This window comes from Carassius auratus, chromosome 37 (assembly GCF_003368295.1).
Source record: "Carassius auratus strain Wakin chromosome 37, ASM336829v1, whole genome shotgun sequence".
NCBI classification, from domain to species: domain Eukaryota; kingdom Metazoa; phylum Chordata; class Actinopteri; order Cypriniformes; family Cyprinidae; genus Carassius; species Carassius auratus.
In genome coordinates this window covers 2,837,243-2,848,188 of record NC_039279.1, presented here as the reverse complement: position 1 = coordinate 2,848,188, position 10,946 = coordinate 2,837,243, and the positions used below count along the sequence as shown (strand labels likewise).

General features: G+C 43.9%; 1 pseudogene; it reads left to right on the top strand.

The window, feature by feature from the left end:
- The first annotated feature begins 210 nt into the window (after positions 1–210).
- LOC113055908 (protein FAM53B-like) lies at positions 211–10,599 on the top strand (annotated as a pseudogene).
- Positions 10,600–10,946: the final 347 nt, after the last annotated feature.

Here is a 10,946-nt window from a genome sequence, read left to right as displayed (position 1 = left end):
GCGCGTGTTGTGAGTGTTTTGTGCTGAGTTGTCGGTTCCGCGTCCCCCCGCGGTGTGTGTTGGGCCCGCGCTGGAGAAGCAGCCGCGAGATGAGGATGAAGATGGTCTGAACGGCTGTGCTTATCGATCGTCCCACGCGAGGAGACGCGCCGCTCGCTGGCCCGTGAGTATACAGTGAGAACACGGATCAAACCGCAGTATATTGTCGTTACGGTAGCGCGGGGCTCGAGCTCGTCGCTGTGCATGAATGAGTGAGTTTCCCGCGACGCTCGCGGAGTTTCGTAGCTTTTGTTCCCGGAGCTCGGAGGAACGCTCACATGGACACCGAATTAAAGTCGCTCGAAACTCCAACGCGCGGTGATCCTTACAAATAAACGCTCAAAAACACGATCAAAGATAAAACAGAAACTGTTCAACTCGAACTGGGAACTGAAAACTCTATCAATAAACTTCCGACACGAGCTGAAAACTCTTTACTGATGAGTATTTAGAGTTGATCTATTAATCATTACATGCTTTACTGTAATTTACTATTCTAGGAGTATTCTGTCTTTCAAAAGTTCGTAGTATTTTGAGTATGCAGTAATTTGGAGTATTGTATATTTTAGGGAGTTTTTTAAGAGGATGTAGCACTTTTAGTGTGACGTATTTTAAGAACATCCAGTAATTTCGAATCTTTGGTATTTTAGGATACAGTATTTTAAGATTAGGCCTATGCAGTATTTTTGAGTATTCAATAATCTAGAGTGTATCTTTTAGAGTATGCTGTGTTTTAGAGTACTCTGTGTTTAATAATATTTAGCATTTTATAGCACTGTATTTTACAGTGTTCTGTATTTCACAGTATTCGGCAATTGTAGCTTTTTCAGTATTGAGTAAAATATTTTAGAGTGTATTTAAGTATGCTGTATTTTTGTTTTATTCCTTATTTTCGAGAGCATTTTAATAAGACAATGCAGGTTTTTTTTTGAGTATTTAAAGAGTATATCTGCTAGGATTTTAGCATATTCAGTATTTTTTGAGTACTCCGTGTTTTAACATTTAGTGTTTTAGACTATTCATTATTTTACAAGTATTCAGCATGCAGTATTTTAAGAGTATTTTGTATTTTATAGCACTCAGTATTTCAGGAGTTTATTTGAATGTGATGTATTTTGACATTCAATATTTTTAGAGAGCATTTTAAGACTATTCAGGGCTTTCTCGAGTATTCAGTATATATATTTTTTTGAGTGCTCAGTGTTTTAACATTGAGTATTTTCAAAGTATTTCGTATTTAGATTATTCATTATTTTAACATATCAGTATGCAGTATTTTTAAGAGTATTTAGTATTTTACAGCACTCAGTATTTGCAGGAGTAATCAGTAATTTTAATGTTTTCATAATTGTCGAGTAGTACATATTTTAGAGAGTAATTTGAGTATGGTGTTTTTTTGGGGGGCATTTAATATTTTTAGAGAGCATTTTAAGACTATTCAGTGTTTTTTTGAGTATTCAGTATTGTTTTTAGAGTATTCTGTGTTCTAAAATTGAGTATTTTCCGAGTATTCAGTGCTTTAGAGTATGCAGTATTCTAGAGTATTCTGTATAATTGCAGGGTTGTTTGTTTTAATATTGTAGTATTGTATATTGTGTTGAGTATTATTCGAGGTAACTTGAGTACTGCGTGGTGATGTGTGAACTGAAGTCTAATCAGAGTAAGAGCAGCTCTAGAGTTTCTAGCAGATTGTGTTTATCTAGTTATCAGCACAGTGCCAGCTCGTTAGCTGTGATCAGGCTGTATGCAAATAAAGGATTTTCACTTCTCGTCAGGTATCTGGAGAATCATGCGCCGCTGCTTGTTCTGCAGTGAAGTGTTGCGACATGCATCAAGTCTGTTCCTGGGGAAGCCAGTTTGTGCTCCAGCCGCTGCGATCAATGTGTTTTGTGTTCTCACCTCCAGCCGTCATTTTCCGCTGAAGTGTGCAGCGCCCGCAGTGTGTGTGTTCACGGTAAACGGCGACTCTGTTCTCACCAGAGTGGCCGGATGAGGTTCACTTATTGAAAAGTGTTGACTGGTTGTGTTTACAGAGCTGGAGAAGGCTTCCAGGACCAATTCATTTTCCTACTGAAGGGAATTGTTTCAGTTAATGTTTGTGGTGAATAGCTGGGTGTTCTGGGTGATAGACGTCACACTGTCATTGTTAGACATCAGACAGGGAATGCAGAACAGGTTTGACTGTCCTTTGACATAAAAGAGGCTGATTTTGACCTTTACCTAACTGATGGTGTGTGTGTTTAAATCCCTGGTCTCAGATCGCTGTCTTGAGTTTGATCAACTCGAGGCCTTTGGACTTCGATTGTGCTGCACTAGTGTTTTGATAACTAGGTCACGTAACAAACAGCCGTAAACGCCTGCACCGGCAGTGGAAGTTCCCACAATGAATCACAAGATAGTGTTTATGAGCTCGCTGACTTTCAGTTTTTGGTAGTTCCATACGTGTGTAGTATCAGGCTCTGAGAGGGAAGTGCTTCACAAGATCATGAATCACCGGAGATTGGCCAAGAAATCTGTGACTGAGGATTGTGTTAAAGCTCAAGTAGAGCCGTGTTAGAAGGTTTCGGTTTGTTCACCCGTTTATCACGCTCTGACCTCCAAAAACAGTTATCCATACGACTCCTACTCCAAGTCTTCTGAACCCACACCGTGCTTTTTCTGAGAAACAGACTGAGATGTAGTAATTTACTGAAAGTCATTGCAGCTGTCGTGTATCAACTTGTGAATATCAGCGATCATCTTTCATATGGACTAATGTTAGATTCTCATCATTTTTAGAGCATCTAATCCATTCACGTTCAAGAGCGTCGTGAACTTTCTGCTAAAACTTCTCCATTTGTGTGAAACCCCTAACATCACACACTCATCTGGGGTGAATTCTCTATTGAAGCAGCAGAACACACAGACTGTGAGCAGGATAGCGTTTGTTTGTGATCCGCGAGCGTCTGTCGGTTTGTGGCGAGCGCATGAATGCTGGCTTTGTGTGTCGCTGCGCCTCTCTGTGCAAATGTGGGTTATTGCCTGGTAACAATTTAACCAGCGCTCTGTTAAACGTCCCGTTTCCACATGAGCTTACAGTAACACACACTCATTTCTAGAAGCTTCACGTTTGCTGGAGTGAACACGAGTGAAGAGAAGCGGTGCGTGTCTTTGTGTTTGTGTTAATCGGTCGGGCAGCTGTGTCCATGAACGCGTCGTGAGCACTCCTTCTCTTTCCTCGTCCTCTACGCTGTTATTGTGAAAGGCTCTGGAGTCTGAAACTCTTGTTTGGTTGGAGTTCACTTCTACATGTGTTTCACAATAGGATCCGTGATGTTTCTGTTGCCACAGACTTGGCCGACCTCGCTAGCGGCCCGCGGCGCGCTGGTTTGGTTTGGCCCGGAGCGTGAGGAGCGTCAGCTTGCGGAGATCACATGACTAATTGATTGGCCCTCGAGGACGCCCTGCTGAATGGAGAGCTGCGCTTCTGCCCTTTTCTGGAGGGGTTTCTATTCACGCTTTTGCTTTAGAGAAGAGTTATGTTCAGAATGAGTTGCTGAGCGCTGGGAATGTGTGTAACGTTGGAGCTCGTGGGTGTGTTCAGTAGCAGAAAGTTCACCCAAAACACACTCGGAAGGAGCGTGTTCCCTCTGCGCTCCGTGTTTTCACAGTGATAAACTTCCCAGGGTCTCTGGGTCTTTCCCACACGGAGCCGGAGCTGTGTTCTCGTCATGTGTGTCTCTCTGAAGCGCCGTCTCTATAATTTGCACCAGAGGAAAGTCATTAGCGTGTCAGAAAACAGGTCTTCTGCACGAGAACGATGCCTGCGGCTCACATTCCTTCAGAGAGGAATCTGAAGTCTGTCGTACAAATCCTACAAAAAGAAAAATCCTAAAAATGTGATAAATGTAAACAAATAAAAGTCTGATTCCCGTCTGTATGAGTTAGCCATTGCTCTGTTTTGCACATTAATGTGAATGTGTCTCAGAGGATGATGATGATGACAGGAGCTGCTTTATTCTGATGTCTGTGGTTCGGAGGAAGTGTGGCGCTCCGCTGATTGCTCTGTGAACTTGGAGTCACGTATCCGCCGGCTGAAGTCAGTCTCGCCCTCCAGATAGAGCTTATCTCTGTCCGAGCGTCCCGTGAGTGAGGAGATATCACACGCTTCAGACCGAACCTTCACATCAGCCGTGTTTAATGCCAACGCACTACTTTTATGCACCTTTTGTTTGAATTGTTTTTGTGCTTTTGTGTATTATGAGTTAATATAAAATGATAATCAAATTAATAGCTGGCCGAATGTGTTCCTTCATATTCTAACACGTTGCACGGTTTTATCAGTCGATCTTTGATCTGTTTTCGTCATGTTTCTAGTGTTGAGCGCTGGATGTGTGTGTGGCTCTGCGTGCGATGTATTCATGTCAGGGAGCAGTTATTGAGTCGAACACACCCCTATCTTCTGTTTATCATCAGCTCTGAGATGTCCTCCTGTCAGATGCATGAGTCTGGAGATCAGTGTTCAGCTCTAAACGCACATCTGGCTCCCATCAGCGGATCTAGAACCACGGTTCCTCCAGCTGTGTGTTTGATAACCGAGAGGTCACACTTATTTTCGGCTGGATCACATGACCTCGGCTCTGGTCTCCAGTGGTTTCTAGTAGTTTATAATGCTTTTATTCATGCACCCGGCTCGGCTTACGTTAGGGATATTTTCCTTGTTTTTAAAGTCATAATGTCATTAAGCTTCTCGATGTCATGCAAATGTTACAAATATCTGAATTTCTCGCTCAAAGATGGCAGTGCAGTTTTGTAATTCATGAAGATTATATGTTCCCTGAAGGGGATTTCAAAGCGTTTCTGCTTCACCCAGAGATGTTTGTGTCCTGTTCTCTGTGCAGACTGAAGAGCGATACTGATGTGAGATCGGATCGGATCAATGATGAGCTCCTCTCCATCGGTCCTGCACTGGGATGGTCTGTGGCAAACATGTGTGTAGCTGTGCTGATTATTCACACTAAAACCCTGGAGAAGAAGCCCGTCGATGATGTAGCCTCCACCGAGTCTGTGCAGCTGGTAAGACCTCGCGTCGTCAGGTGTCGTGCATTATTAACTCCCTAATTATCAGTGTCCAAGACCCAGATCCAAACACATTCTGAGTAATCAGATCCATCACACACACATTTTTGTCTTCTCAGGTTCTGAGGAGCCTGATGCAGGACGGTTAACTGTTAGAATGCAGTTATACGAGCCTTAAATTCAAGATATGAGGGCAAAAAATAAATCACCCTCTTATACTTATATCATATGATAAAGTTAAAAAATATTGCACCAGCGAGAGTTCTGCTATTCCCGATGTCTGCACCACTGCAATTAATACAAGAAGTTCTTATGGTCTTACATTTTAGATCAAATTTGGTTTGTTTTACTCATTTTCACAAACACAAGTAGTTCAGTCAAAGCTTTATCAGATCTGTGAATAAATCCACCTCTGAACAAATGATTCAGTGACTCATAAAGAGAGTCACTTGCTTTGTTTCTGAATGAATCATCCATTTGAACGAATCGCTTGAATGAATGACTAAATGACTCACTCATAAAGATTCATATCTGGAGTATTGATTCAATTGTATCACCCATTAATATCTGTTTATCATCACTAATTATGCAATAGTGAATCTTCTTTCTAAAGCTATTTTCTGTAATGTTTACTAAATATGTTATTAATTAGAGCATTCATATAGTTAATTAGATTAAACATTTGAATAGTAATTGTATGACTTGTAGTAACCCAGAAATGAGTGTATGTTCTGTACCGACTCCTGTGGTTGTGAAGGCTTTGTTTGTCGTGTTTGAGTCGATGATGTCACACGTGCGCTCGAGCGAGCTTTAGTTGTGGTTTACATGATGTGCACTAGTCAGAAGGCACTCGGAGGGGTTTCCTGTCGCCCGTGTGCTGGTGGTGCATCTGATCCATCTGTGTGTTTCCACAGCATGAGCCGCCGACCATGAGCCAAGGGACGGCCCTCTTCTCCTTTGGAATCATGGGTAAGTGCAAAATACACCACGATCACACATCTTTCTGTTCTGCATCTGCCCCTTCACTGATTGGATCAGCGCATCTTCAGCTCCATGAGAGATTGAAATAGAAAGTGTGCTGCCCTCAACATCTGCTGCTTTAGCGTCAGGCACAGGTGCGAGCGTCTCTGAGCTGAGGGGCACGGATGAGCCAGCTCGTGTGTGTTCTGAGACTGTCTCCAGAACCACTCCTCTCAGAAAACAGCTGCTCTTCATATTTATTATCAAAAACAGTGGCAAGCAATACATTAACAATACATTAGAAACTATTTGCTCTGATTTATTGTGTTGGTTTCATCTTGTTCCTCTGTGCAGTCGCTCAGGACAGGTAATGTGTGATGTAATCTTGTTAAAACTAATGTCAGAAAATTGGTATCAAAGAAAATTACTGTTCATGAACCGTATCAAAGTGGAGGTATCACTATATTTTTGAACGATACCCAGTTACACATGCTACAGTATGTGTAGTAGAGCAAACTTAAGATTTAGATTGAGTAATTTTGAGTGTGAGTATAGAATATGTGGTACAGATTGAGAATGTAATATTGAGTGTGAGTATGTAGTATAGAGTGGAAGTATAAAGAGTAGTAAAGAGTGTGAGTATTGAATATGTAATAGAGAGTGTGAGTACTGAGTATGTAGTATAGAGTAGAACTATAAAGAGTACAGTAGTATAGAGTGTGAGTATAGATAAACAATGTAGTGTGAGTGTTTTGTATGTAGTATATTGTGTGAGTATGTAGTATAGATGAGTATTAGAGTGTAGTATAGAGTGTGAGTATTGAGCATGTAATACAGAGTGGAAGTATAAAGAGTGTAGTATAGATTAAGAATGTAGAGTGTGAGTATTTTGTATGTAGTATAGATGAGTATTAGAGTGTAGTATGTCATGTTTGTCAGGTCTCATCATGAGTAACTCCATGATTTATCGCTCCGCTGGCGAGGTGTTTTCTGACAGTAGTTGCTCAGAGGTCTCATGGGGTGCGAGGGATTCATGTTAAGAGCGAGTAACCAAAACACTCTCAACACACAGATGTTCAGCCTCTGGCAGCCTGCCACCAATCAGACGGCTCTATTTCTGGCTCTTTGTTTTCTCAGACACAGCTGTGTTGCTTGTGAATGTCCACAGGCTCTTCCTGTGAGCTCGGCCCTCCTGCTTCTCTTTTGTTCTCCTCTGTTGTGTTAAAGAAACTCTTAGGCTGGAGGTCAGTACGTTTACTGAGGGCTGAGCATAATATATCTGCTCACAGACTGATGCTGCTTTACAACGCTTCTGTGTGTATCTGTGTAAGAGAGTGAAGCGATGATCACTGTAGCCAATCACAGACATATCTGTCGAGCACATGAACACAACGGCCAATCAGAGCTGTTTGAGAATCCACTCCGAGATGAAATGCTGGTATCGTCACACTTTTAAAATCTCAGTACGGACATGAGAACTGTAGTTTGGTGCATGTTGATCTCAGACTGTGGTGAAAGGAAGGCAGGGTGTATGTGGAGCTGCTGGTGTGTAATTGAACACACTGCTGCGCTTCGCTCTGAAACACATCGCATGTTTTCCAGCTGTGTTATTGTGTTATTGTGCTTCCTCGTGTCAGATTCTCACCGCAGCTGTTGTGTTGTAGAGTCTGGACGCTGGCCGGAGGTGGCTGGAGTGTGTGGTGTCCAGCAGCGGCCCGTGGGCTCCAGTCTGGAGAGTCTGTGGGACAGTGTGAGAGAGACGTGTTCTGCTCGTGAGGCGGGTGCCGCCGGTGGCATCAGCGGTCTGCTGCGTGACCTGAGTCTGAGCGAAGCGTCTCCGGCCAGCGCCGCGCCGCCCAGTAAACGCCAGTGTCGCTCGCTGTCCTGCTCGGATGAGCTCGGCTGTCGCTCCTCGTGGCGGCCGCAGGGATCACGCGTCTGGACGTCCGTGGAGAAGCGCCGCTGCCACAGTGGAGGAAGTGTTCAGCGCGGGTGTCTTTGCTCCGTCTGGGTTTCCCACAATGCAGCGCAGCTCCAGCTTCAGCCTGCCCACACGCATCGATCCGACGGAGACCTTCAGCCACGGCTTCCCTTTCGCTGCCTTCTCCGCATCCCCGCAGACGCCTCAGGCTCTCTACCTCTCACACGAGCAGATCTGCCCCACCGAGTCCAGCTCGCCCGACTCCACGCCCGAGCTGGAGCGCCGCCACAGTCAGGGCCTCGCCCGCAGCCAATCACAGCCCTGCGTCCACAACGACAAGAAGACCGGCGTGAAGCGCAGGAGACCGGCCGACTCTCACAAACACAGGCCTTCACTGGACCTGCTCAAGATGACACAGGTGTGTGTGTGTGTGTGTGTGTGTGTGTGTGAGAGAGAGAGTGTGTGTGTGTGTGAGAGAGAGAGAGAGAGAGAGAGAGTGTGTGTGTGTGTGTGAGAGAGAGAGAGAGAGAGAGAGAGAGCGAGAGTGTGTGTGTGTGTGTGAGAGAGAGAGAGAGAGAGTGTGTGTGTGTGTGTGTGTGTGTGTGTGTGTGTGTACCTGGTATTTAGTACAAGGATAGTAATACCAGTAAATTTTGACCTTGTGGGGATTTTTATTTTTTTTTTGGTTCCTCTGAGGAAGCAAGCTTCTAAATCCTAGAGAATGTAGTTTTTTGAAGAAGTAAAACTGGCTGTAGTTTTCTGTGAGGGGCAGGTTTAGGGTAAGGGAATAGAAGATGCAGTTTGGACGGTTGAAACCTCATTCCTTCTATGAAATGAACCCATAAACCTGGAGACCTGTGTTTGTTGATTGGTTACTGAGATCACTGGGATGGTAATGGTTTCTGTTAGAGGAGGCTCATATACCACAGCATCACAGAGCTAACAACTAACCCTTCAAACAAAAAAAACAACTGATTTACAGGACAAGATAACTATTATTACACAATCAAAAGAAACTGATGTCTAGGGGGAAACACACGCGTGTGTGGAAGCTAAAGGTGCAAATACTCCAACACTAATAAATCAATAAAGCAAAGAAATATTAGGGGAAAATGTGTAAGAGAGAAAAATGAAGAGAGAGCGTATCTTTTCTACTGACACCATCAGAGGTTTAATTACTAATGTCAGGGTCAGAGGTCATCTGATCAACACACGCTTTCTGGGAATAAGAACTCAACCATTACATGAACACAACCTTCTCTCTGTGTGTGTGTGTGTGTGTGTGTTTATCTATCGTTTGCAGTAGCCACACACACACACAATGTTGATGATTGTGTCAGTGGAAAAACGGCTCCATTTACAAACCAAATATTCTGTTTCTATGGTAACGAGGCCTGACCGCTGATGTAATAAGAGCTGGTCAGTTAGTTGTCATTAGTGAAATATCAGACATGTGATTGGCCAATCAACAGATGTTTTTAACTTCAACCCATCACTTCTGGCTAAAAGAGGAGTCTATAATCATAATAACAGTTCCTCCAGTGAAAGAGTGTTCTGGTCTGAATCAGGAGAGAAATCTGCACAGATCAAGCAGCGTTTAAACAGATCTAAACTAATCTGTGAGAGACAACAGCAGATGCACTTTTTCTCTGGAGGAAGTGTTATTATGGATTATAGACTCATCTTTTAGCCAGAAGTTTGATGTTGATGTCATTTCTGCTCTTTGGTCTCCATTAAACGCTGTCTTGGTTGAGTTTGAGGAACAGTAACTCGCTGCTGCTGATGTCACGTGTGTGTGTGTGTGTGTGTGTGTTTCCAACAGAAGCTGCAGGACTTTCACAGTCTCAGCTGTCCAGGATTCGCTGGAGAAGAGCAGACACTCCACGATGAAGGTGACGTCACGCCCGACCAGCACCAGACCAAAGAGGACATCATCATCCACCAATCAGAGGCCAGCTGGCCAGCGGGGCAGAGCAACGGGAAGGAGCGTGAGTTTCTGTGGGCGGGGCTCTGCAGCCGGAGGGGGCGGGACTCATTCCAGCTGGACGGAGAACTGGACATCGAGCAGATCGAGAGGAACTGAGATGATTCCCAGCATTCCCGTTGGATTATTATGGACGAGCGCTTCAGGAAGTGAACGCAGGACACATGTAAACGACTCAGGGTGAAGCACACGGAGGACGTCACGCATCGGAGCGTGAGCCGAGCTCTGTGTGCCGCGTGACAACACGCGTGTTTAGACTAGCAGGAGACGACGTGAAATACACTCGTGCTCTGACTCTCTCTCTCTCTCACACACACTCTCACTCACACACACACACACACACACACACACACTCTAACTCTCACACACACACACACACTCTCTCTCTCACACACACACACGCGCACACACACACACACTCACACACGCGCGCACACACACACACACGCTAAAGGGCTTCAGATGTGTAACCGTAGTAATGTCAGGTAATGGAGTTCCTCACTGGTGATAAAAGCTATTAGATCTATTTTTGTCTTTTTACGTTGAATAACTACAGAAGAACATGTTCTTATTTCTCTATGAAGCGTTGTCTCGTGAGTGATGGGAATAAATCTCATTCCATAGTGAAGATCTCTACTGAAGATGATGATTTGAATCACTGGATTATATTACTGTGCTTGATTATCATGAAAATAATAATAATAATAATGATAATGTAGATCTCAACTCGCTTTTATGCAGAGTTTCTTTTCTGCTGTTTGATACTGTGGAGAAATATGATCCATATGACCATGAGAGGATCTTTAAAAAACACACACACACACTCACACACACACACTCTGAGAGGGCAGCCATTTCCTGTTGAGATGAGAGCACTTCCTCTGAGAGTGTCTCACTGAGGTTCTGTAGACCGGTATGAGGATCACATGACATCACACAATCCTCTTTAGTAAGATTTAATTAGAGAAACGAGATGTACAAACC